General features: G+C 52.1%; 1 protein-coding gene and 1 long non-coding RNA gene across 7 annotated transcripts in view; both read right to left on the minus strand.

Annotated features, from left to right (window-relative positions):
• Positions 1-205: 205 nt before the first annotated feature.
• On the minus strand, positions 206-12599 carry LOC116960293. Its single transcript, XR_004406309.2, has 2 exons — positions 11323-12599; positions 206-7993 (listed from the first exon to the last, which is right to left on the minus strand). It is a non-coding gene; the product is annotated as an uncharacterized LOC116960293 (long non-coding RNA).
• Positions 12600-23581: 10982 nt separating this feature from the next.
• RAP1GAP2 (RAP1 GTPase activating protein 2) overlaps positions 23582-27823 on the minus strand; it is a 76701-nt gene continuing 72459 nt past the window's right edge. For all 6 annotated transcript variants that reach the window (XM_042791447.1, XM_042791446.1, XM_042791445.1 and 3 more), the window contains one exon: positions 23582-27387. The gene's annotated coding sequence lies outside the window, so the exon portion shown is untranslated. The remainder of the gene's footprint in view (positions 27388-27823) is intronic.

The following is a 27823-nucleotide window of genomic DNA, read 5'->3' on the forward strand; positions in this document are numbered from 1 at the left end:
TCGAAGCTTCGTCTGTCTCCGAAATCAAAGAAGGGCGAAGCCAGAGCAAGGCAGTATGGTGCCATATGCTCGGAGCAAGGCTGGAACAAGGGTCCCACCACCGCCCACACCAGAGCGCGCTTACCCCTGCAGACCAGCTCCGCTGCCGGCTCTGAGGTTTAATCCTTCTTTCAACCCAAGTATTAACAGTCTGCTTAGTCAGTCAGACTTCTCAGCCCCAGGGGCCTCATCTTTTATTTTTCACAACGCTGTAAACCAAAACCCGGGGAAGAGCTTTTCCTCGCAGCAGTGAAGCCTCCACCAAGCAGGAGCCGATCCCACGAAGCAGCCGCAGGCTGGGGGACACCCAGCGCGGCCGGAGCGGAGAGGAAGAGGAGAGGCCCCTCGACGGTGGCCTGGTGGGGCAGTCGGGAAGTTTCGGCCCTCTGAAACAAACTGGGAGCTTACCAACAGAGGTGGACGGAGCGGGGACCAGTCGGTCATCCTGGGCTAACAAGCAAGGCTTTTGTTTTGGGGCCATTTCTGGGAGAAAGGCATATTAAGAATAAATCAACCTGCCTGGATCCTCCATTGCAGTCAGCACGAGTGTCCTGGCCCCGGCTCTGCGCCGGAGCTCCCGGCTCTGCAGAGGAGCAGTGCAGGGCAGGCGGGGGGGGCTGGATGCCCCGGCCCCCCAGCACACCCGGGTGGGGATGCACATGCAGAGGAGGAGGAGGAGGAGGAGGAGGAGGATGGGTTTGCAGGGGAATCTCTCTATTGGCATGTCCCCCGGGGCGTTTTGCAGCCTGCTTCCCAGGCAGGGCGAGGGCACTGTAATGGCAAGATGATGCCATTCAGAGCTCAGCTGATTTCAGGGGATTTTTTTCATTAAATTCAGTGTTGCTAGGCTGCTAATACAAGGCAGCTCCACTGCCATCGTGTTAGGCAGATGAACTGTCGCTTCAGCTCATTTCAGTGTGAAACACTCACTTTTTTCCTTTTTGCATATGCAGTACCCACTGGATAGTTCAGGTCTATGCACAACATATTTATTCAACGGTAATTGTTTCATTTCTGCAAAGGAAATAAGTTTCACTATTCCTGCAGCTGACAGGCTCTGGCATAAGTTGGAAGCTGAGGCTCCAAAAGGATGGAGAATATGTTTATGGGATGAACCACAGCTGTTTGCAGCATTCCTCTGCCCTAGCAATTATTTTAATAGGAAGAATTCCTGGAGGGTTATTTGGCTTCTGCACGGCGTGTGCTGTGTTCACAGTCACTAGTTAGGGTATCAGACGAGTGAATCTCTGAAGACATTTCTGTTCTTGTAAAGCATTTTTAAAAAGAGAATAGTGTTCAATTCTGCAGCCTGCTCACACACCAGAAAATACTTGCTCCCATAAGCAGCACAAGAAATGGTAGATAACCCAGTACATTTACATAATCTGCATTATTGTAATGTTGTTTACTAGCATTGCTGAACTGCCCCAGACCTCCCGCCAAGGTACAAGAAGAGATCGCTACCCAACTAAAAGATGCAGAGCAAAGGAAGACACATTCTTACAGAAAAAGTGAATTATCTGGCTCCATACATTTTTGCCTGAGGAAAAAAAGCTAGGACCCCTTGAACCAGCTCACATCGCGCAGTGATTCCTGCATGTGCCTGTTTTGCACTAAGTTGTAGAGCGTTTTCTGGAGGCAGCCTCAGGTCAGGCTTGCTGCAGTGGTGCAACAGGGATTGTTTGCTCCATTGCTGTATTTCAGCGATGAACTGGAATCTATTAAAAATGCAGCAGCGCCTTGGTGAATGCGCTGCTGCTTTGCCTCAGAAATAATCACAGTCAGGACAGTCCTCAGACAGCACCGTTTGCTAAATAAAAAGCCCAACTCGTCGCTGAAGGGGAAAATTCCCCAGGGACTAGCGATATTTTAGCCTGCTTGTCGTCCAAGGGTTTCAGAGTCCTGCAGAAGCACTCCGTAGGTCTCATGACATGCCTGGAAGTTGGAGGTTTAAGGTTTGCTCAGCTGGGGGCAGCGCCGGGGTCCGCAGGCTTGCGGAGGCCATAGGGCCGCGGGGGGTTGTGTCGGGCGTCGTGACCCCCCGAGCATCCGCGGGCGCCGGCACGAGCGAGACGGAAGCTCCTCAGCGCCGGGAGCCACCCCCGGGGCTGCGGCCGGCCCCCGGGCAGCACAGGAAGGATTTGGTACCCGGGCCGGGAGATGCTCCACGCGCCGAGGCAGCGGGTCCAGCAGCCGCGCTGGCTCCGGCCCCCGGCCCCGTTCCCCAGCCGGCCCTGCTTGGTTAGTACGGGCAAACGTCCCGGTCCTTCAGTGAAAGCATCTTGAGCAGCCACTGTGATTTGTTTCAGGTGGCTTAATGAAAAAATGAGTAAATCCCTGCTTGAATTTTTACTTTCAAATCAGCTGTCCGAAACTTTAAATTTTTGAAATCCTTATAGCTTTAAAACGTTACACTCTCATTATTCTATCTAGAACTGCAGATGCTTTTTGAGCACAGGAAAGCTCTAGCAGTTGGTCCCACCAACAGGGCTTTATTCACAAACTTAGGAGTATACAAGGCTGAATATTCGTTTGGAGGGATTCGTTTACAGACCTGGCTACCAATGAAATCAAGGAGCAGCTGAGCAGCATTCGGCATGACTTAAGCCACTGCAGGAACGAGCCCCCAGGAGATGCCCCAGTCGAACAGCCCGTTCAGGAGCTGCCTTGGGGAGAGGGAGGGAGGGAGGGAGGGATGGATGGAAATCTCCTTCCTCAAAGGATCAGCCTCCTGATCAGCTCCAGCTCGGGGCTGTCGGTAAACCATCGGTCTAATCAGCTAAGCAACTGCCGGATGCCCCCCGTGAAGTTTATTACTGTTGATATGTCAGTTAATAATGGTCTATTTTGAAGAGACTGTCTCCATCATTTCTACTAATTAATATGCTTGAGAAGTCCACTGCTACGCACAGAAATCAAATGACTCTTCTTATCCAAAAACTACCCCTCCACCCTCGAGTAACATAGCTGAAGAAGACAGACATGATTTCTCTGGCCACGGACCTTGCTAGGCAATCCCCAGGTGTAGCCACCGGCAGGGTGTTCACCCGCAGAGAGAATCAGCTGCTTTTCCACTTAGCACAGAGTCTGTTTTGCAAAAGTCCTGTTCATTTGCACTGTGTGGAGAAAATCATCTACGCTCCCCCTGCAGAGGCTGCAAACCATCTCACAGCCATGTTCGCAGGGAGCTTCTAATCTTCACAGGGAGAGAGGGCACATTGCGGATAGGGAAAAGGCAATGAGAAAACAAACTCCAAAAGGCTTTACACCGAACTCTAAGCTCACTGTGCAATGGAAGATGACAGATGCAAACACACCCAAGCCCGTGATGATAAAGTCCAGCTCACAGCCTGGATGTTCCTCAAAATCACGATTTGTGCACGACATGTTCAAAGAAGCTTAAAGCATCTGACAAGAATTAGGTTATTTACCCTCCACATACCTTGAAAATCTAAGCCTTTATGATCACATTTAACATAAAATTAAGTCTCACCTCGAGTCCAAACCCATTTTTGGATAAAGGCTGCATCCGGCTTTTGACTGTGCTTCATCTCTCCAAAAGTATTTGCTCGGGAGGATTTGCAAATCGCATTCAAGATCAGAGGTTCGTGGTTTCAGTGTTGTCAGTGCTGAGGACGGCTGAGGCGCAATGCTGTCTGACAGCCGGGCAGTAACCAAAGCGGTGCAAAGATCAGCACGGAGACTCAGATCCTCCCAGGTATCCAGACATGTTATTTCCAGTTGAAAGGAATGGGAATTGGTAGCCTAAATTAAAATTAAATGCTTTAATACTTCTGTGGAAAAAGATGTAAGAGAACAAAGCGTGAGTAAATAACATCTGCCAAATCATGTTTCGGAAAGTTGGCCAGAAAAAAAGAAAAACCTAACAAATACCCTGTAACTCGTAAAGGGGGAAACAGATAACAGCTTGCTATCACCAAATAATGTTTCTTGCATACAGAAATGCCATCTTTTATCTAGATATTTAGATGAGAACAGTTCAGTGATTTTTGTTAGTGCCATTAGTTTCTCTGGAGAGAGTATTAGTGCTCTGCTACCGACAGAACATCAATAACGGGGGTGATAAATTCTCCTGAAGCGTTAATTTTCTCAGCATTGTGAAATCTAACTTATGCATCATCACTATACATCAGCGAGGGATAACGTGAGCAGGCACTGTAAACACCATGCCACAAGTAAAACAATATAAATCAAGTGGAATCTGTTTCTGAAAGAGATTTCCATTTGGTAACAGAGCTGGGGTTCAACAGTTTCCCATAACAACACTGCAGCCCAACACAGTTCCTTGCTGCTGGTATCTGCCGTCTTCACAAGCAGCTCTGCAATAAAGACAGATGAAAATAAGGGCCAGATAGTCTAGGTATGAATCAGCAGAGCCCTATGGATCCAGCAATCTAGTAATCACGGGAGAAGGAAAGGCAGGAGCAAACGGGGAAAGTAAATGTCATTTAGTTATTATGGGTCGTTATATGCAAACTCACCCTTAGTTGTGTTGAATGCAATACCACGTGAAAAGGTAATTTTCTCTGCATTTCCAGTGCACGCTTGATTTTGATCTGCAGTCTGAATGCCTCAATCATTTGGACCTTGTGAATTTAATTCCCACCTACTGGGAATTCAGTGGCAAGCAGTTTTCTCTCACGGCACTTTCTTCACCCCATAAGGAGGTGACAGAAGGGAGAAGGCCCCCCTAGGCCACCCAGTCCACGGCTGTGACTGCAGGACAGGAGCCCCTTGTTGGGATCATACCTGGGCACTTGGCTCTCTAACGAGAGCTCTGTAAGAGATTGAGCAACTCTTTCCTTTTTATCTGCCTTCCCCTGTGTTTACTTTATCCAGGTCATTACTAGAACTGGGCAAATACTGCAAATGATTATGCACAAACGCTCCTTGGAATTTTTTTAATTAATTAGTCTCGACCACTTTCTCACTCCCTTTACGTGGGGTTTTCACTCCTGTGACTTTATTCTACCAGCTCTGTTTACTTTCAGAGTATTCACTGAGGCAGCAAATTGTACATGATTATTGAAGATTATTCACAGAGAGTAAAGTGATAAATGAATTATTAATTCTCACTATTAGTGCTGTTGTCCTGTCGCCTGGAGGCCCCACTGAACTCAGGACCCCTCTGCTTTAGGTACTGTATCAGCAAACAGGGAGAGACAGTTCTTGCTCCCAAAGGGCTTTTGAGCCTGGGGAGGTGAGGCGGCACAGGCGGGCAGGGTGCGAGGGGACGGGACGAGGTGAGGTGCTCAGCGTCGGCTCGGCCCCTTAGAGGCAGAGCGGGGCACGGGGTTCTCCTCCGACGTGTCTCTGGCAGGGGGAAACCTCGGGGTGCTGTTCTCACCTCCCCTTGTGCACCTGCAGTTTCCCGGGGACGGGCCAGTCCTCCGCAGGGAGACAGCATCCGTCTTCACCCGCTTGTGCATCCTTTTTTATCAGAAATGTGCACAGAGACGGGATTAGTGCCAGGGAAGGCAGTTCCGAAGGGCTGAGCCCTGAGCCGGCCCCGCAGCAGACGGGCTCTCGCGAGGCCGAGGGCACGCTCACCCCCTCCTCTGCGGGGAGGGGGTCTCGGCGCCTGGTCTTGCACCTCCGTGCAAAACAGCTACTGCAACTGCTCCGCTGCCTTCTGCACCAGCCGTGTCACCCCGGCCCGTCACATCCCCTCGAGGGAGGGCTGTGCTGCTCCTTGAGCTGCCGCGGCATCGCACCTGAGCCCTAAAACCACCACTGCACCTGGCAGACAAGACGCGGCCTCCAAAGACATCACGTCAGCACTGCCCTACTGCACTCCTCCAGCAGAGAAAGTTCCCCCAAATCCAACACCTCGTGACCAAGAGACAGATGAATTTCTGTAGACAGACCTCTGGACCTGGGCTAAAGAGCAGCCAAAGGTTTGTCTCACCCCTCGGTGATCGGCTCCAGGGCAGTGCGGTTCCTGCTGCCGTGTCCGATCGTTACACCGACCTGATTATTTCAGGAATATTCAGTCTCGGATAAATTCAAGTGCCCAAGTGCAGGTGAAATTAAAGAGGGCTCCTCTGGGTGGCAGCCGTACCCGGGGGAGGAGAGCATTGCCATGGCACGGGGCCTGTGGCATCTCCCACGCCCTGAAGGCAGGCAGCGGGCATCAGGCGAGTATTGACAGGCTGAAACATGGCACAGCCATACTCTCTTGCTTCTTGACAAATGCTGCATTAGCTATTAATTTTATTTAAGTGCTTTCTAGTATGATGGTGTTGAACTAAATCGAATCTGTCCACCGGCAAACGCCCTAGTGTGTTGGCTTTGGCTGAGATAGAGTTAATTTCCTTCACAATAGCACATATGGGGCTCTGCTTCGGGTTTGTGCCGAAGGCAGCGTTGAGAATACAGAGATGTTTTCCTTAATGCTGAGTATCAAGGCCTTGTCTGCCTCTCACCCCACCCGCGAGTGGGCTGGGGCGGGGGGACAGAAACAAAGCAGCAACCAGGTGGAGCGTGTGGGACCGTTCACAGAGGCAATCCCTACTCCCCTAGTGAAGACGTGCTGTGAGACAGGTCTGGACCCTTCGCTGGGAGTGACGGGAGGAGGCTGAGTAACGGCAGAGAGGAGGAACAGAGCCCCCAGGCTGTCTCATTCTCTGGGGAAGACATGTTACTAGCCCCCAGAAAAAAAATTTTTTAATTCATGAACGTCTACGAATGCCCAAGTAGCAGACCCTTCCACCGCAGCTTTGTGAGCCTTCATCAGCGCCCTCCTCACTCCAAACTCATAGCAAGCTCTCGGGTGAGTTCTGTTCTGCCTTTCATGCCCATTGTAAACAGCCTGTAAGCTAAGGAATTCACATTTAAATGCCATTTTAAATTACCTTTTAGCCTAGAGCTACACTTAAGGCATAAACCAGACTGATGAAATGCTGCCATCGATAGTCCAGTTCATCTCCAGGTAACTGGGGCAGCCCTGCCTGCGACGGCGAGCCCAGCCCTGCACGGGTCCCCTCATGCAGAGCAGCGACCAGAAGGGCACTGGTCACCCACACTACATTCTTATCATTATATATATTGCTGGTTAATAGTAGTAATGATGCTTTAATCAATATTAATAACATTTAATATGAGCACTAAAAGGTCCCATTATTTTTCCAGTGTAAAGAGCTATGAGAAATAAATACCCTTTTCCACAAAATTTGATGTTCTACACTTAAAGCAAAAGGTAGGTAAAATAAGTGGCCAGAAAAAAACAATAAAATAATAAGACAATATAATGAAAGAAAAGTTTTTATTCTGTTTTGAATTAACTCAGTGGTTTAGCTATTCCCTCACCATCTCCTGCCCCAGGCGTCTGAACTATTTCTAGCTCAGTCATGGTCTTGCTGAACAGACAGGATGTTTTTAACCTTTCTGGGCAAAAGCTTTGTGCAATATCTGCAGTTCCTGCTGAGATAGACATAAATTCCGTGCAGGACAACCTTGCATATTTTAGGAGGCCTGGGTTTTAATATCACGATCTGCAAACATAAAAAAATTACACTTTTCCATTCCCTAGGGGTAAATTGTAGAAATGAAATAACGTATCTGCACAATATGTAAGTACATTCAGACTAGCACTGTCACTTAAGCTACATACATCCTTTGCTAACGGTCAACTGGAATTTGTTTTAATGCTAATCTTCAAACAAAAATAAGACTAGGTGCCTGCTCCTGTACTGTAACCATTAAATGGCTTGCTTCTGTACCACAGACAAGTCTGGTTCTCAGCAAGATTCTGCATCTTAAGGCACGTACCTTGAATAAGCGTTGGTGTACGTTTGGGCTAGGACAGCATTTCAAAGCCTGGTGGATTCTGCACTGAAGAGATGCCCAGAGGTTTCCTCATTTATTGTGTCTGTTGGGTTGAAAGAATGCTCCACACTCCCCTGGAGTGCACAGCATCCCTTGTTCAGCACTCCTACAGTGACAAAACACAAATGAGCACTCACAATATTTCTGCCGCTAACGAACACCTCTTGCAACTCTACAGCTTTATCCATGGCCATTTTATTTGTGATCTTCAGCTCAGAGGTTTTCTTGAACCTCACCTAGAGCTTCCAAGTCAGGAACTTGAAATGCAGATACTGGAGCTGCTGGGGAGAAGGTAGGAAGGGAGCAAAAACCCCACAAAGGAACGGTTTCTCCACTCGTACACGGACTACAGTTTGCAAAATGTGATCAATATGATGTATAACTGTGGAAACCCCCACACACAAATAAAACAAGAAAGGCGCTGAAAATATGTTGGGGCAGGAAAATGAATGATCTCTCTGTCAACTATTTAAAAACAATCCAGTAATGTGAACAATCAGAAGTGAAGAAAAATCAATATGCGTCTCATGGTGCAGAAATGGAAAACAAGCTGGATTTTACTCCTGCAAAATCCATGCAAACAAAACCCAACAGATTAATTCTGCCTGTCAGTAAATGTGGTCATTTCTTCAGAAACAGAACCACCTTCAGAAGAGCGCTCCCTTTAAACACAATACTGTATTTATTGATGTGTTATAAAATCCCCACTGGTGTCAGTGGTACATGACTGACTCTTTACACTGTAATTACGAACAATTGTGGCTTTTTCCCCAACACATTTAATTTAATAAAAAAAATCCACCAGAAAAACCTCAAGCAAAGCAGAGGGAGAACAGAGCATGCCAAATAGTGCCCAACCACTACTTCTCTGCTTAATTTCCAGAAAGTGCAGTAGAGCAAAGAAGAAAAGCAATACTAGCCCTGTTGGAGAAAACAGACAATTAAAGGCGTGATTGGAGTGTCCCAAAGCAGTCATTTCTATTCACCAAATCGCAGCCAACTTCTGACTTCAGGTAACAGAGGAGAAATGGCATCAGGATATCAAAGGAGGAAGTTTCTGTGCCAGCTCAGGAGGTGTGGGGGTCCTTCCCAGAAAGAGGTTGATGGAAACTGGGGGGGGGGGAGTGTAATGAGGGGAGGAATCAACAGGGAGATGGATCAGTGGGCAGAGCGTACGGTAGCAGCACAATCTATCACACTGCCCAGCACTTCACCGAGCTACGCGATTTGTCTCGCAGGTCTCAGTACCGTGCATGCACAGAAAGACAGATCTATTAGTTTTCCTTTCTAAACTTTCCTCTCCTATTGGACATATGAAATATAGCCAGAAACATCATGGAAATTAAAGACCGTGGCACTGGCTGAAAGACAACGGGAACCGCCCGGTGTTCAGTCAGCTCTCGAGCCTCAGCCGAACCGGTGTTTGTCAATATTGGACGTACACAGTTACTCAGCCATCTTCTCTCTGTATCTCGGTGGCAAACTCAATGGCCAGCTCCACCAAGCACAGGGCAGCCCCGTGTTCCCTCCTCTGGTCTTCTCACCGTCACCGCAGGTAGTCACCCTCGAGAGCAGAAGTCTGGAAAACTGAACATTTCACAACGCAGCTTATATCCCAGCTTGGACGCCTAACCCGTCAAGTCCCTTAAAGAGGAGAGGCACCCTCCGCCGACAGAAGGGAGCAGAAGGGGCCAGCGAGTGCTGCGGGCAGACACACCGGCTGTCCCCTCGGCCGCTCCCCTGCCCCGCGGGGACCGAGGCGTCCTCGGCAGGGCTGCGGGTTCAGCGACCGACAGGAACCCAGCTCCCCGGCTGCACCACAGTGCCGTGTTGTTCTCCAGAAACTCGGCTCTCAGCAAGTCGCTGGTCGTGAAGCGGAAGAACAGAACTCCCCCAAAAGGCCCGTTTTGTCTACAGATGTGCTACAGGTGTACAGAGGGCACCTGCACACAAGCAGGATGCTCTCGCTACCAGCAAAGCATGGGTCTTACATGGAAGATTCTGAAACTGTGAGGATCTTAACCGCAAAAAATACCTAGTTTATACAGAAAGTATGTTCCCTAACTAAATCCAGCCTTACAATGCGGCTGCTTTCCTCCCGTCACCCCTCCTTTTTGCCAAGCTGCTTACGGGACTAATCTCTCAACCAAACTCTTCAGAAAAAAACAAAGTTCATACAAATCTGTCATCAATCTTCTTCCAAATTGGGGGAGGGAAGACTTCATGAGACTGCAAGGCTGCCGCTCGGTGAGCTGGCAGGCAGCGATGCCAAATGCGAAGGGAGAAGGTTCTGAGAGGCCGTTTCAGCCACAAAGCCCCACACCGGAGCCGTGCCGCAGCCCCTCTGCCAGGCGTGAACCTCTCCCGGGCACAGCCAGCAGCCCCCGTCGAGCCCGGGCCAGGCAAAGGCTCCGGCGCTGCCCTGGCAGGAGCTGGGTACAGGCACAGGGTCCCCCCCCGTGCAGCGAGGGGTCACCTCATGGGGGGGCACCTGCACCCCCCAGCAGCACTTGGCAGGGCAAACGCCCAGGCTGCGCAGCGGCCCCGTGGGTAAGGTGGAAGGTGAGGCAACGCTGGAAGGATTTCTGGCAAGCCTGATTTGTTTCTTCTAATCAGGGCAAAAAAAGAAAAAAAAATCTTTGCAACTGTAGCACTTGGTAAAGTCGTAAAGGGAACTTTAGTAAGGCTAGGAAAACAAACCCGCCTTTTTCAGCCCGCGGCACCCCGCTGGTTCTGAACTTTTCCCAAGAGCGGCTCTTCCACCCCTTCAGCTAAAACGACTTGCCCTTGCTCCCAGCACCTCCGCTCCGGTGCGCTGGGGCTCGGAGCCGAGCGGCGGGGGCAGCCCAGGCCCTTCGCTGCCGGGGCGATGCTGCCGCTCCGTGGCCCCCCCGCGCCCGCTTCCGAACACGCACCTGCCCCCTCGTCCCCTTCGCATCGCCCCGGCTGCCCGCGCCGCTTCGGTCGGCCTGAAGGAGCCTTTCGCCCCCTCTCATGGGCAGCCGGACCCAGGGCCCGCTCGCCAACGGGACGGGGGATTGCGAAGCGAGGGGCCAGCCCCAAGGAGCCCCGCAGCACCCGGTGCAGGACAGCAGCGCGCTCGGGACACTCCAGCACGGCCGCCCCGCTCAGGCTGCAGCTCCCTCCTTGTTCCCAAGAGGAACTGTAAGGAAGAAGCCAGCTGTAAGCAAAAAGGACAGTGCTGAACGGGCCAGGCACACTAGGAGCTTTGCACCCACGCTGGTCTTCCCACATACACCTTCCGCTGTAAATTCCACCTAAATTCAGTTTAATGCAGGAATAAAAATCTCTGCTCTCCGCTCCAGGCAGATCGGCTTCTCAGAACAACTGGCCCAGGCCATACCGGCCGGGCCCTTGGCACCATGCACACCCAGCCCGGTGGTCCCCCTGCACATGGGAACAGCTCTGCCTCACCTGCCTTTCGCCCAGCAGAGACATTTCCCCACGCAGGCTGGGTGAGCGGCAGCTTACAGACCCCATCCTCCACAACCGCCGCAGAAAAACTTCTATTTTTCTTTCAGTATTCCAGAGAGGCTTTCTGGATTGTTGGCAGGTTTCCTTCAGGCAACCTGAAATGAAAAGCTGCCTGCACCAACAGACTACTGATTAAGTCAGACAGCCCCTGCTATTTGCCAAGAGTTACAGTGGCCACCCAGCCCATCAAGCAATAATCAGCAGGGACACAGGCGAAGCACTGCCAAACGCCAGAAAATTTGAGATCAAGAGTACAAGTTTCAGAGACTTTTGGCAAGTGTTTTTGATTTCCCTTCTTCATTCCTCTCCTTTTCTTTTTCTAGTTCAGCTGCTTCCTGACTCCTATCCTCAAGCACTCAAGTAGAAAACTGAGATTAGAGATAAGACATCTGAACAAACAGCTTCTCCTGCTTTCCAAAATAAACTACAGCTCTTAAAAGTAGCTCCAAATACATTGGTTTAGGGTCGTGCATGCTAAGGGATGAGCTACAGCAATGCCATTTCAGGCAGTTTTGACAATACAGACCCAAGTCATGGAAACGCTTCGGCAAACACTGTGGCTTGTCTCCAGCTGCAGGCAAGAGAGCAGGAATTACTCCTTCACTTTTCCCCTCTGCAAGAGAAGGGAGGAGGAACATGCACCAAGAGCATCATCTCCATGGTGACAGCAGGGAAGCAGCAGGAGGTTTCCTAGAAAACATCGGATTTGGTCAGAACTAGTGCAGGAAATGAAGCAGCTGCTGAAAAACCTTTTCAGTTATTCAGCTGAAAGTCATAGTCAAAAGCAATGTTTCTAAACCAACGGGCAGCAGCAGGATCTTCCCTGGAAATCTAGATAAGACACTACCTGCTGAGGGTTGGCCATGCCGTAAGCAGTCAAGACCTAATTCCGTTTTAAAGTAAAGGACATTTGTCCTCAGGCCAATGACACCAGCAGAAAGTACTGTGAAATGTCCACAAGCGTGCAGTTCCCAAACCCACTGTGCTGCCTGATGCCACACCTCTCCACACAAGCCCATCCTAACGGCATCCTGAAGCAGAAGAGACAGCAAAAATGGCAACATCATTTCCAGGAACAGAGCCAGACTCATTCAACTAAAAGTAATGCAAATGGCATAAAGACTGCTTTTTCTGCATATGGCACCAAACTCCATAACAACTCATCTGGAAACTGCCCTGCTCAGTACCTGTAACAAAGCAGTGTTACAGTGGTGGAAACCTCACTTCAATTACTAAAGCTGAAAAATTCTACAGCTGAGTATAGCTGCCCGTGTACTCTTGCTATCCAGCACTATAACAACAAGAAAGATATTATTTCTTTCCCTTGCATTGCTTAAACTACTCACAGTATTTTAATTCCTAATTTTGTAGGATCTTTCTGCAGAAGCAACCTTGTCTCATACCTAGAAAGTATAATGCAGATGAAAAGCTCTGTTAAAATAAGACAGCTGATGCACGGCAAGAGAGACGCCAAATTACCACTTAAACATGTGAACACATCAGCAGGCACTGATGAGCCGCAGGCACTCCTGCATGTGTCTCCTTACCCTGAACTTTGAGGGCTGTGACAATTTACATTACATGCTGATTCATCTGGGGAACTCAGACATATTTTTAATGTGTTCTGTGATAACTTCTATTAGCCTTTGTAGTTTGTTCAAGAACTCCGTGGGTATAGCCTGGAAAAAAAAAAACTACATTTCACAGACCTACCCAACCAGGCTGCTGTTTGGGATGGGACCCAGAGCACATAATGTACATCAAGAATTCCCTCCCAGATCAGTACAGGTCACCTTGTAAATTAATCCTCTGCAAGAAGCTGAATGGGACCCTTAATGACCGAGAAAGAGGGAACAGTAATGTTTTTGAAGGTGAGAATAGTCCCGACAAGATATTACACAAATGCAAGCCTGTTTTGTAAAAAACAGCAAAGGATTACACTTTCATTCCTGTGTTTCCAGTGCCACCTTCTGTACAGAAGAAGAAAACTCTGAGTTTCAGGAGCTCCAAGGAATGAAACTGGAAAATTCTTCCCCACCCACATGGAAACACTGTCACTACTGAAATTAAATACTGAAAGATTTACATTTTCAGTAGCTCAACAGCACATTGAGTTGTGTGCTTAAGACACCCACATGTGCCAAAAACTTCTAATTTTACAGAGAAAGTACATCAGCTTCAATTTGTGTTTTCCATAAATTTGTACAGCTTCTGGGATGACACGTAACGGATGACAGAAATAAACATCCATTATTAGAAAAAAAAAAAAAACCAAACTGAAGTATAAATCTGCTATAAATGTCAAAACCTCTTGTTAAATGAATTCTCAGGACCATAATTAAAGTATGTGCACAGGGACAGTAGTTTTTCTTCTCCGTGCCATTGCCAGCCTGTCTCCAGGGAAAGGTTGGAGGTGATTTTCAGTTCCATTAGGCTGCCCTGCGGCTCCAGCCTGTGCCTGGGGAATGCTCGCCCTGGCCTCCGCTACGCGACTTCAACAGCAGGTACGAGAGACTGCTGTGAACGCTTGCTGTGAATAGCGTTTTCACGAGTTCACAGGCATAAAATAAAAATCCGTAAACTGGATTTTCTTGTCCCTGGTTCCAAATTCAAATGCTATGACCAAACCTGCTTTTGATCAGCAGCTGCCTTGATTGCTTCTTAAGCCACACAAAGCCTTAAATCAGAGCTGGATCGGGACCAGTGACCTGGAAGAGATGCCCGGGTGCCTCATCATCAGTGTTCAAGGCCAGGTTGGACAGGGCTTTGGGCAACTTGGTACAGTGAAAGATGTCCCTGCCCGCGGCAGGGGGCCTGGACTAGATGGTCTTTAAAGCTCCTTCTGAGCCAAACCACTCTGCGATTTCATTCTTCATTCTACTTTCCAACAGTGGCTAGAAAATTACTTGATAAATTACATTCAGGAGGTTTTCCAATGAGTACTATTCAGCGTGGTTATCTGGTACATATAGACTTTCATTAAAAAGACAGACAAAGTCTTATCAGCTTCCCTGATAGATGTACCGCACCGTTCTGCCAGATCCGATAAGCCCTGAAGACGATTCAGAACGGCCTTAAAACATCAAACCACCTTTAATTGGGGTTGGAGGGACACGGTTCACACGTGGGCGGCAGCAGGGCCGTGAGCACGGCCGGGGAGCCCCCCAGGGACCACGCTGAGCCCCCCGGGGATGGGTGGTGCTGGGCACTCGCAGGTCCCCAGGGGAGCGGGCAGCGCAGCATCACCTCGGGCTTCCCCGACCGAGCTTTGTCCGGTGAACAAGGCCCGTACAGCCGGGAATGGGAAGGGGCTCTGCTTTCCCCAGCCACACGCACACGTCTGACCCCACTCCCGGGGGGTCGGGGGGGGCCCTGCCCAGGCAGGGCAGCTGGTTCTGCTCCAGCTTCTGCTGCTAATTGCGGGTCCCAAATCTCTCGTTTAGGTCAGTGGTTTTCCAACGAGGAGGGGCAGAATGTCAGGGCGGTGGCACTCTTGGGGATGGGCTCACCATAGCTGGGAGCCTGCGGGGCCGACAGCCGCTCCCTCCAGGATCCCCTGACGCACTCCGGGTGAAGGTTGAGGTTCGGTTTTGCGCTGTGCTTGCAGCATCAAAGCCTGCTTCATGTCTGCAGATGCTCCTGTAACTGAATGATCAAACTATTCTGTGATCAGAAGTCCACGACATAGTCAGCACACATACAAGAGGCTGTAAAAGTCCTCAACCTTCTTTCCATGATTCAAGCCCAGGATTCTGCAGCCAAGCAAAAGCCACTCTGTTCTCAGCTCCGGCCCTGTGCCGCGTGCAGTTCACCTGCAAAAGCAAGTTGGGGAGTCTGTTCTTAGCTCTGTGGAAAGCTGGAAATTAATGAATTAAAAACTCCAACCAAACCGTTAATGCCTTGTAAAGCACAGAGGAAGATCACTTCCAGGTAAGAAAATTACTCAAGCCTATAGATAGTTGCATGTCCAAAGGAAACATCTTCATTCAGTAAGTAATCTAGTAATAAACCTCTAAGAGATAAATGTTGTAATGATTATTTATATTTTCCTCTTATGCCTGGATTCATGCTTGATTGGGTTCTCTGTAGTTCATAAGAAAAGGAAAAGCAGTAGTTTCAAAGTGCCACTCATCATGTGTATCTGTCTATAGACAGAGCCTAGAAAATTAGGCTCCTGATTGGAGCATCTCAAGTTCAAAATTATATAGAATAAGGCTGAGCTGTAAAATTGTGTACACAGCATATCATAATTGCAGCTACTGCTGGAATAAATTATGGCAAGTGTCTTAAATATTCTGGGGATGAACTGAAGAAGGTTCTTCAGCTAAAACTAGAAGAGCTCCCTGTCCGGAAAACACAACCCCGAACAAGAGATCAGACTGAGCTCAGTGACCTCTTGGGAAAAGGATCTGCAATATTGGGGGTTGTATTTCACCTGACGAGTAAGACTCCCGGCAGTTGAACACTCTCAGGCACATTGTTTAAGGATTTGGACCATCTCAGCTATACAAGTGAACAATTTGGCTCAATTACTATCTCCCAAATCCCCTGAAACCTGGATTTAGGCGGTTGTTTCTACAACACTCACAGTTTGTTTAAACTATAAGACTAAGTGAAGCAATTCTGGCTGAGAAGTCTGTTTTGAGTTGTTTTCCAGTTGTCTGGAGAATTTCAGTTTCCCTCCCACCAAGTTTTAGAGTCCAGATTCTTTCGGCAACTTTCCAGATTCTGGCTGGAATATTCAACCGTTAATTCCCAGCTTGCCCATCTGCTAGGTCTAGAAAATATTTCTGTACCTTTAAAATGTATGCCTAAACTGCTTATCTTTAACTGTCAACATTGTCTCACACTATTTAATTTTAAAGCTTTACTTTTTAAACCTCTCAAGGTTGCTACTGATCTGTGTACAAGGAACGACCGAGAATTCTGCACGGCACAGGAAGTGTCCTGTGTTTTACCAGAGAAGCTGTATCACCATCCCGTGCCGGGGGGGTGGGGGGGGCCGGGCACATCAGCCCCAGCGGGAAGCGGGGACCCGGGTGGGGGTCTGGATCCCTCCCACCCCCCCCGGCTCTGTCCGGAGACGGCAGCCGACCTCCACAGTCCTCTTCTAATCTGAGCCGAATGCACACACGGTGCTCAGGCACCTCGGGGAGGATGAATGCCGCGCGTACGCTGTCATCAAGCAAATGATCTGTACCCACAGGGACCAAAGGGTACCTTTTGCGATTGAAGATGAATACCTGCCTGTTTTCACTTGCTGTCTGGATTAATTGCAAAGCAAAATATTTGATGTCATGTACTAAGTGAATAGATATCATTGTTTACAGACCGATAAAAGTTAAAGTATGAAAAAAAGTTTTGTTATTACAGTATATACTCTTGCCACTGAAAATGCACGGAAGCAAACGCAGAAAATTCCCCTTTTTAATGAAGCCAGTTATGAGTATTTCCAGGATACGGAGGATATAGATTCTAGGCGAGCTCATCAGCAGTGAAGGGCCCCATGGATTTGCAGTTTCGCGTGTTCGGTTCTGTACAGCGGTTATTTTGGAAATTGGATTTGGTGAAGGCGAGTCCAGGCTCTGCCTTGCCCAGGAGAAGCGGAGCGGAGCCCGTTCCATGGGCCTGGTGCATTTTGCGGGGCAGCCCTGGTGTTTGGGGGCACAGCAGGGACACCCCCTGCACGGTCATTACTCCATTCACATGCGAGACCTTCAGAGTGTTTTCTTTTGCTTTGGTCTGGTAAAACTTTGCCTTCTCTCCTACACTCCCCAGCTAATTATCAGCCCTCTCATGGCACAGCAGTGGGGTTTCCCCCTCCCCAACGGCCTTGCCTGCTCCTGCCAGGTTGAAAAACTCTTGTCAAGCAAGAACTGCTGCGGTGATGCATAGCTCCTGCTGCAGAGCAGGATATGACAATATTCACACATTGCTATTCCCACTTCCTCAAACAGCTCCCCCTAAGAAATCCACAGTAATTAAAGAACACCTAAAAAAATCAATGTTCTTATGAACAGCCCTTACAACATTATCATTCAAGCTGTAGTGAGCCTCTGTTCTTATACTTCATAGCAAAATGCTACCCTTACAGTTACCCTTACACCCTTAAACTGTGGTTTCGGTACTCAAGATAGAAAAAAATCAGCGTTTCAAAACTCAGTGCCCAACTAGGTTTCACATTGCTGCGAGGACTGGTCCTCAGAGTTAAGAGCATCACCTTGAGAGCCTGATTCGGGGTGGCACACAGCTTGTCCCCCTCGGAGGCGCGGGGCAGAGGGGACAGCCCACCCGTGGTGGGGGCCGGCTCCTCGGGGGCCAGCTCGGCCAGGCAGCCCACTCGCCACACAGGGCAAGGCTGGGCAGGGCTGGCGGGAGCTGCCCGGGGACGGCAGCCGGGTTCACTCCGCGTTTCCAAGTGGGGGCATCGACCCAAGCCTACGCGGGGCTCTTGGCGAGCCCTCGGCCGCAGATGAGGCTGCCGACGCGCGTGGCTGCAGGATCAGCCCTTCCCCCAGAGCAGGCACCCGGGTCACCCGGCCTGGGAACCCGAGACATTTATGTGGAGGAAACCTGCCTTTTCCTCCCCATCTGCACTGGGGCGTGACAAATTTGTGTGGTGGTTTTACACATCGCAACCTCCATGGCACTTCCCGATACTCAGCTTCTGGACTTCTGTGATTATGCACCTCAGCCTAGTTTTAAAAGCCTCCTGAGTTTACAAAGCTTAAGCTAACTCTTTAGCATACTGTAATACAAAATGCCTTTATTAAAAAGCATATGTTCTCCCTTGTGTTGAGGATTATGCATACATTGCAGAAGCTAATAACTTCAAAACAGCTTCTCAAAAGCATAATTGTTTTCTATTTATATACCTCCATACCACCATCGCTAAAAGCCCTAACAGCAAATACTTAAATCACCAAAGCTTTAACATAGCCATACCCATTAAGTCTTATCTTAGTTTTTCAGCAGGCAGAGCTCTCTCATGGTGCTTGCATGGAAAGCAAGCTCTGCAGCTTGAGCTGCCCTTTTACAGTTAGGGAGAAGTTTCAGGTGAAGAAACCGAAAGAAGCTGGTCATGTGCAAAAGAGTTGCAAGTCAGGGCCAGAACAAGAAAGCAAGGCCCAAGTTCCCATCTCCAGACCACAAACTTGTATTGCTTAACCCCCCATCCCCCACGACCTGGTGGTTATCTGATCAGGAGACACGCAGCTGCAATGCTTAAAGATAGAAGGAAGAAGAGTCCGGGGTGAAGCAGCCCGTGATGCTGCAGGGAGGCAGCTCCCAGCCCCAGGCAGGGTCCTGTCCCCAGCAGGACCCTTCGGGGGCTGGGGTGCAGGCACCCACAGCGCTCAGCACCGTGCGCTGCTGCAGAGCCCGGCGCTGGCACCTACAACCCCCCCCCCACACCAAGCTGCTCCCGTCCTCCCACCACCCTGGGCCCACATCAGCCTGTTCCCACACCCTTCTAAACAGAAAAAATGGATTACTTATCACATCAGGAGCACTCGACTGAGACTACAGAGCCTCACAATATGCAAACAGATAAAACGTAGCAAAAACCTCAGCCTGGGAACCAAGTGAGGGGGAGGGCCAGCACAGAACCTCCCCCCCACCCCAGCAGCCTCTCACAGGCAGCCTGCCCAGCCTCCCTGCAGCCGCCCAGCTGCCTTTTGTAGCCTCCCCACCAGGTTAATTGGGCCACTCAGCTGACCTTGATTTGCCACCCAAAGTCTTAAGGTGCTCTTTCACACTTCCCAGGGTTGAAGTCACACGTAGTCCCTTGCAGCTTTTAGATTTGCAGTGATTTCTAAACCAAGTCAATGTGGTGGGAAAGAAATGCTGCTACTCTACACCTTCCCCTGCAATAAGAGTTACAGAGAAGTTAGTAAATCTGTTTAACATCTTTGCTGGGGACATGGACAGTGGGATCGAGGCACCCCCAGCAAGATCACCCACGACCCCGAGCCGTGTGGTGTGGGGACAGGCGGGAGGGCAGGGATGGCACCCCAGGGGCCTGGGCAGGCTGGGGAGGGGGGCCCGGGCAAACCTCGTGGGGTTCAACACGGCCAAGGGCAAGGTCCTGCCCGGGGGTCAGGGCAACCCCCAGCACAAACCCAGGCTGGGCCCTCGAGGGGCAGCTGGAGAGCAGCCCCAAGGAGAGGGACTGGGGGGGTTGGTGGGGGGAAAACTGTCCGTGAGGCAGCCCCGTGCGCTCACAGCCCAGAACCCACCCGTGCCCTGGGCTGCAGCCAGAGCAGGGGGGGCAGCAGGGCCAGGGAGGGGATTCTCCCCCTCTGCTCCGCTCTGGGGAGCCCCCCCTGCAGTGCTGGGGCCAGCTCGGGGGCCCCCAACAGCAGAAGGACCCGGAGCTGCTCGAGCGGGGCCAGAGGAGGCCACGGAGATGCTGGGGGGGCTGGAGCAGCTCCCCTGGGGGGCCGGGCTGAGAGAGTTGGGGGGGTTCAGCCTGGAGAAGAGAAGGCTCCGGGGAGCCCTTCGAGCGGCCTCCCAGGGCTTAAAGGGGGGGCAGGAGAGGGGGGGGGGGACTCTGGGTCAGGGAGTGGGGGTAGGACGAGGGGTAACAGTTTTAAACTGAAAGAGGGGAGGTTTAGGTGAGATCTAAGGCCAAAATCCTTCCCTGTGCGGGGGGTGAGGCGCTGGCCCAGGGTGCCCAGAGCAGCTGTGGCTGCCCCCTCCCTGGAAGGGTTCAAGGCCAGGTTGGACGGGGCTGGGAGCCCCCTGGGCCGGGGGAGGGGGGCCCTGCCCGGGGCAGGGGGGGGGGGGGGTACCGGATGGTCTTTAAAGGTCCCTTCCCACCCAGACCAGCCTGTGAGTCCGCGATTCTGTGATTCTGTCACAAAACGAGAACACGGTACAACACGGCAGAGGCTCCGGGGCAGCAGAGTCGCCCCTCGGGCAGTGTCAGCCCGGGCCCCCCCTCACCCTTCCCGGCCACGGCCCCAGCGGGGTGCCCGCCCCGCACCCAGCTCCCCGCGCCCCGTGGCCGTGCCCACGGCGGGGGGGTCCCGGGGCAGCAGCCCACGCCCCGGACCAGGGTGTGGGGGGGTCACTCGCGGCCGGGGGGGGTCCCGCAGGACCTGCACTGCGCCGGCGGGTCACTAGATGGCAACTGGTCCCCACCGGTGCTCGCCCCGCAGCCCTCGCCGCGGGTCGCCGGGCAGGTGGGACCGGCCGGGACGCGGGGGGGCCCTGCTCCGAAAAGAGGGGGCTCGAACAGCGCCTGGCCGCTGTAAGCGGATGCAGCAAGAGGCAGGAACGCAGGGGTCGTGGGGCTGAGCCGGCCCCGGGGGAAATCCCCGCGGGAAACATTTCCCTTCGCTCGGAAATGGGGAAGCGGGGGCTGCGGGGACCTGCCCGGCGGCAGCGGCTTCCCTCGCCGGGGAGCGGCCAGCACCGCTGCAAACACAAGCGTGGCCTTGGGACTGCACTGCTTTTCAAGACAGACTGACAAATAGCGTATAAAACCGTAGATAGTTTTGTTTAATGATGGAGACGGACATTGTGGGTTGAGAGACTTGGCAGTGTCAGACCCCCAGCGTGACCATGAGCATTAACCCCGGGCGCTGGCGGAGCACGGTCAGGCACTGCCACCCCCGCCGCGCCCGGGCTCGGTGGCTCCGGGAGCTGAAGGACTCCTGGAAGGTCCCCGATGTCACGAAGAACATTCGAGCAGCCACCGGCCGAGCAGCAAAGGCACCTACAGCTGCTCCAGGCGGGCCCCCAAGGCCAGTGGCCAGCGCTGCATGTGCAGGGTAGACCACCCAGCATTGTCCCCCGCACCCTCGACCCCGTCGTCGCTGATCTATCCCCCTTCTCAGTCTTCCCTTCCCCTGGGTTTTCCCCCTAAAAACAAAACCAACCAAAAGAAAAAAAAAATCTGCAAAATATTCTTTTTTCATCAGACTTTCTGCCATCTTGATGAAAAACAACTAAATTGGCTCCTTGATTCAAAATTTAATAAATGAGATAGACCACTTTTTTTTTTTTTTTTTAACCAAAATGTCCATTTATCCGGCTAGTTCTGGCCCATAATTAACAGTCTTTTACATAAGCAAGAGCCAGGTCTCTTTTGCAGGATCTACCAGTTGCCTTTAGCACAACACAGAGAACTCTCTCGCGAAAACAAGCCTGGCGTGCGGGGGATTTTGTCTTGGGCAAGGTAGGAGATAATCTTTGCAGAGGGGCTTGAACAAGGGCATCATTTCAGCCCAAGGCCCGCTTCATGCCAGGCACAGCATGTTGTCCTTGGCCAAAAATAGGCTGAGAGTGGGAGGAAAGAACTCGTATCCCTGTCTGTTGTGGAAAATGTCAAAGGTTGCTCAGTGCCGGGGTGGGCTCGACTCCTCTCGGGATGGCGGGGGACGGTGGGGGGTGCACAGAGCTCTCCTGCACCTCTGGGCTGTCTGCTCTAAAGGTGGAGAGCTGCTTTCCCCACCGTCGGCGTGGCTGGTCCAGGCCACCTCTGAGGGCTCACCCAAAGTCTTTTGGTCTCCTTCTTTGTGCAGGCAGGTCTGGAACTTCACTGATGAAAAAGCCATGAAAAGTCAAATGTGTTTATCCTGATTCACTGCCACGATCAAAAAAAAAAAAAAAAAAGTATGAATGAAAAATTCAAGAGAGGAGAAATACCTCCAGCACAATGCCCAAACCCCCCCGGCTGGGCTCCCGAACGGGCGGGCAGTAGCTGTGCACGCCCGGAGCAGGGCTGGCACGCTGGCTGGCACCAGCTCCCCGTGAAGCGCTCACCAGGGTTCCACTCGGTTTTGCTGTTCTCAGGAGACCGGAACGCGACCAGGGCTGGAGGTGGCTTCGTCCTGGGCCGGATTTGCTTCCTTCTAGCCAGAGATGGGATTTGGTGACACACTCAGTGGTGGCTCATCATCCTCTGGACAAGGGGGAAGTTTGGGGTTTGGTAACCGAGAGTATTTTCTACACCAATAAATATTCATCAAGAGAATTGGAACCTTTCAGGTTTTGTTTTATTCTTCATCTGCCATTCCTGGTGGAAGGCGGCAGCGCTGACGAGCACACCCCCATAGCTCACCCTCTGCCCTAGGCTGGAGCGTGCAGCCCCCCGTGAACCCCGGGCCCCCGGTTTAAAGGAGGCCGGGGTGAGCTCCCCTGCACGCCGGCAGCAGCTCGCGCGCTACCCGAGCCCCTTCCCGGGGCGGGTTGTGCTCGGCTCTGCTGTGCCTGGGCGAGGGCAGCCCCAGCACGTCCCCCCCCACCGCTCCTGCAGCCAGCACCCACCCGGGACCCTGTCCCAGCCCGCAGCTGGGGTGCGAGGGGTCCTGCCGGAGCATCCCCATGGGCTCTGCGGGCATCAGCCCCCCGAGCCGGGCTGCCACGTACGGAGGGTGAGCAAACCGCTCCTCGTGGTGGAGGATTTTTCCTGGCAAAGGCAAGTATTTTATTCTCACAGGTACAAATTAAAGGGTTCATTCCCCTCATCACAAAATGTTAAAGAGCTAACGCTGGCTAATAGCTTTGTGCCTCATTCAGCCTGAGCCGTGGGGAAAAGGTACCAGACATGCTGCCTCCAAACAATAACAGCTCTTTTCTTAGCGTCCTGGGAGGACGAGATTTGGGAAATTAAGGGGATTTGAAAGGAGCCTGAGGAGCTGGAGAGGGAAAATCCAATTTCATAGTTAGCTCATGGAGGACGTCCAAAGGCAGCCAAGATGTGGGAGACTGATGGCCCAAGGTAAGCTACCCTGGGTTAGCCAAACCAAACTGCTGCCTGTTGATTTTCTTTACCACATGCGAGCTGGCTGCTGACAGGGACCGGTTCATACGGGGCACTATTTCCTGCTCCAACAGAGCAGTCCACACTTGATGAAAATTGCTATGCATTTGTGAAAGAGAACCTGGGTCCCCCTCTGCTGATCCGGTCCTAGCATTACAAGCATTGGCAGAAAAGTCCCAATTTACACCTTTTTACACACCGACACCCCTTTACTTCAGTTTGTGACTTTGTAGGTGAGCTCGCCCAGATTCACACCAGTAACGGCTCAGCCCTGGTTTATGCCATCCCCTGGTTTTTACAGGGATGTTCCCACAGAGCTCAGCTAAAGCTGTCACTTTATGGACATACACAACATAGTACACATACGGACACAAAATATGTTATTTATTGTGAATTTTGCAAAGACACATTTAAGCAACAAAATATACATTTGTGGAACCTTTAGTTTTATACATAACAAATACAATCTGCTACCATAGCAATAAATTAAATGTACATTATTTACAACAGACATAGGCCACCAGGAACTACAAAGCACCGCCTCTCTACATAAAAAATAAACTTTGTCAGATACATTTCTCCAATATTTATTTTCACTCTATAAACTCTCTTCACATTCTAATGATATAAATTCAGCATTTCCCTTTGCAGGATATACGCAGTGCTACATTCATTAAAACATAATGCAAGCATGCTCTAGGACTGGGGAACGACGGACTCTCTGCCAGCTCCAGTGGAACAGAAGTTGGGATACGAGCGAAGCGACGCGAGCGCAAGGTGCGATCCGCAGGGGTGCTGAGCTCTGACCGGGCAGCCGCCGGTTTGCCAAGCAGTTACCAGCGCTGGGCACCTCTCGCCGCCAAGCTGAAGACAGCCGAGCCGCCTCAGCCCCAGTGACCCAGCCCATCCGCCCCAGCGACGTACCCCGGCCCCTTCACCCGCCACTCCTGAAGACCCTCCAACCTCTAGAAAGAAACTGAGTTTGTGCTTAGGACCCGCCCCCCCTTTTCGCTCAGAAAAACAGCACTTGCATGTTGTGCTTAAGTGGAATCCTGTGCTTTGACTCGGTGGGATTTCAAGAGGATGCGGGTACGTGCCAAGCGCTTCCCGGCACAGACGCCGCTCGCTGCCAGCTCTCCCCAGGGCTGGGGCAGGAGCCGCTGGCCGGGGGGAGCGGGGTCCCCCCCGCACTGCTGCTGGGACGCAGGGCCCGGACCTGCCCTGCCTCTGCCTCTGCCTCTGCCCCCCACCACGGTCGGGAGCTGCCAGGCTGCGGCAGGGGCAAGCAGGGGACCAAAACCCCGGCGAGAAGGGGGGCAACCCCCCCCCCCACCAGGGAGACCTCCCCAGGCAGCCGGGGCTCCCCCATCCTCCCCAGCCGCGTCTGCGAGCCCCTTCTGCTCCCTGTGCGAAGTCACGCCCGAGTCTGGTAGGAGTTACGTGCATGGAAACGGTGGGGATCAGAAAGGAAAATGCACTGCTCGATAATTTTAGTGTCAGTTAAGGATCCTTTCTTTTATATATATCTATCTCTATATATACATACATATATCTCACTTTTATATATGTATATATATGTGTGTGTCACTTACAAGCACAAAACATTTTGTAATATATATACAGGGACACCTTCACCCGCTGCTGGAAGTGCAAACGCCTCCGAGGTTTAACACAACTGCTGGTCAGTCCCCAGCACCGCTACGGGACAATCCGGGGGCTGAGAGGAGCCCACCACGCACGCGGCGAGGGAGAAGCCACGCCAGAGCCGGGCTAGGACAGGAGCTTTAGAAGCCCAGCTGCTATCGAGGATGCTGCAGTCGGTTTTTGCAGCCCGCCGTGAGGAGTGCTGTTGAAAATGTCCCGCAGCACACAGGAGCCACGGGCAAACTCTGTGCCAGAGCTTGGCTCCGGGCCCCGCTGCCGTTCCAGCGGGCTGGCGCGGGGAAAGGCGAGTCCAACGCGCTGCGTGGCTCTCCCTGGGGCCCCACGCTGCCCTGCCTGCCCGCTAACCCCGTCCGAGGAATTCTACAAATCAACCTAGGTCAAAAAGGAAAGTCAGAGTTTCAAGTTAAAACAAACAAACAAACCACCAAAAATGAAAACCCAGCCGACAGTAGCCACAGCACCTTCTGCTGAAAGATCTCACAGAGATCAACACCCATGCCAATGACGACGTCTATGGAATCAAGCAACTTCTCAGGGGAAAAAAGCAAAACCAAGAACAGACCCTCAAAGCAAGTCGTTGCACCAATCAGTATTTCACTGTGCGGCATAAGAAAACCAGACCAAAAGCTTCTAAGAGGAAAAACTGGGGGTGGGTCTGAAAGTGCTACCGAAGCATCGTCAGACAGAAGTGCTGAACAGCAAAGTATGTGGAACCTGAGACGCCTAGAGCTAGCTACGGCCCGGGCCAAGCACACCGTGCTTTCCCTCTTCCACAGGAAACCTCGAGATTCAAACTCTATTTAAACGTAACTCACTGAAAGCAGGAGGGGACAGGCCCCCACTGGTGGTTATCGCCATTCACCAGTCCTCCACGGCGCATTTAGTGCCCGTGAAACTGTTCTCTGCCTTTTCCACAATGTGTTTTCCCCCTTTATTCCGGTTCCTCTCCCACTGGGGCTCCAGCCTTCCCTTCCCAAATGGAGAAATCACGTGCACAGGTGGGAGCACCGGCGTGAACCGGGTTTGAAGGTTGTGGGGTAGGACCGTGCGGAGCCTGGGCGAGCAGAGCCGGTTCGGCGTGGCTCGGCTCTGGCCGGGGGGGGCAGGGGGAGGTGATGGTTTGCCACCCCAGGGGGGTGCATCGCCCGGAGCAGCCCGGGGAACCCCCCGGGTGCTGTAGGTTGTGCAGTGCTCAGAGGGGCTGCCGGACGCTCCTGCGCCCCTCGGAGCTCCGGCCCCGGGAAGTTAACTTTGGCACTCAACGCTCTGTTTTCATTAGGAATCACGAACTCGAAGAATTACTTTCACTTGAGATTGAGAACCTTATTTCGTGGGGGTTTCTGCAAAGGTCACAGACTGTGGTAAGGGGGAGGGAGCATCTCTGCGGCATTGCAGCCTAACTTTCAAAAAACTGGAAAGGGAAATCTATGAGCAACGTGAAATTCATGGACAGACTTCAGTGAATTTTAGACAAAGTTCCATAAAATAGCAAAAGGATTTCTTGTCATGTTGAGAGAGGTATTTTTTGGAAAAGGGCATTGCAGAATTCATAATCCTCGTCTTTCAAAATAAACAAAAGCACATTCAAAAGCAGCGGGACAGATTCTGCAAAGGGTGGAGCAGCCTAATGCCATCCAAATCCCTGGAGTTCTGCACGCTTCCAATCCGCAAGGTAAAGCACAGCCCACCAGGTAAATCCACCCTGAGTACCAGTTCTGGTATTTAGATGTACTACAGCTTTAGCTTTGGTTAATCTTTTCCAGGCCTGTGCTCAGAGTTTTGGGCAGGGAAAAAGCAGGGTGGCTGTACAAACCACATCCGAAGCAGACGAGAGGCTGAGCCGGCCCCAGGCACCAGCTCTGCCCCCTCGGGACTGGTTCGCACGCCCTCCTCACGTGCCAGAAATCCAATACGTATGGAGGGAGAGGCTGCAGCTGCCCTAAAAGTTTAGCGATGGGGGTAGCGAGCTGGAGAGGGGGCGGCAGCAGGGGCGGCTGGTGAGCTGCCGCGGCCCCGCTGCGCTGGGCAGAGCCGCGGGGGGAAATTCTGCCCCGTTGTCTCTGCCCAGGGAAGAGCGACCGCAAATGATGGAGGGGAACTGCCCCAGGGCCAAGCAAACGCATCGTTTTGCCCTTCCAAAAAAACAAACGCAAGCCCCCTGCTTCCCCACAGATAGCTGCAAATAAAGCCTGGAGGGACCTGAACGGCGCCGGGGGTCCATCCTGCTTCCCCTCTGCCCGAGAGGAGCTGGGAGCGGGGATGGATGGTGCCCATCCAGCACCCATCAGCCGCAGCACCCGTGGGGTGGCACGGCACGGCACGGCACGGCACGGCACGGCACGGCAGAGGGCACGGCGCAGCGGGAGGGGTGCGGGGCGTTTGGTGGCGAGGGGGGCACCCGGTGGGAAGGTGGCTGGGTCCCTGCCGGGGCAGAGGTGGCGGCAAGGCGAGAGCATCTTCCCAGCACAGAGGTGCAGCCGGGAGGGGAGGGCACCTCGCGGCCCGCGGCCGGGGCCTGCGTTTTCCCACAGGATGCTGAAGAGTTTTCCCTTTGCTGAAATAAAAATTCTCTGCAAAGAAGAAAAGGATAGAAGTGTCAGAGCCTGTGGAAGGAGAATATTCTCACTGCTGCTGTAACAGCTACGAAGCGCCAGTCCCAGGGAGGGAGCGGACGCCGCGGCAGTGCCCACCCCCGAGGCACCAAGCCCTGGGCCGGGGCACGAGGGAGCTCAGCGATGGGCTGAAAACCACGGCGTTCTGAGCCCCGTGCCTTTGGAAATGGAAATTCCTCTCATTTCAAGTTTTACGGGCTCTTCTGCTCAGCTGGAAACTTCCTAATGAAAACCCCGATTTCACGACATAGAAGGAGCCTGGGAACTGGAGCCCGTGAGACAACCAGTAAATAAATGCCCTGTGGCTGGCAAACGCCTCCTGCATGAAAGCAGCCACTGGTGCTGGCGGCCCCACGCATGGGCAGTGGTCGTGCTGCTGGATGGAAACTCCCCA

This window comes from Tyto alba, unplaced genomic scaffold (assembly GCF_018691265.1).
Source record: "Tyto alba isolate M040663 unplaced genomic scaffold, T.alba_DEE_v4.0 Super-Scaffold_19, whole genome shotgun sequence".
In the NCBI taxonomy this organism is placed as follows: Eukaryota; Metazoa; Chordata; class Aves; order Strigiformes; family Tytonidae; genus Tyto; species Tyto alba.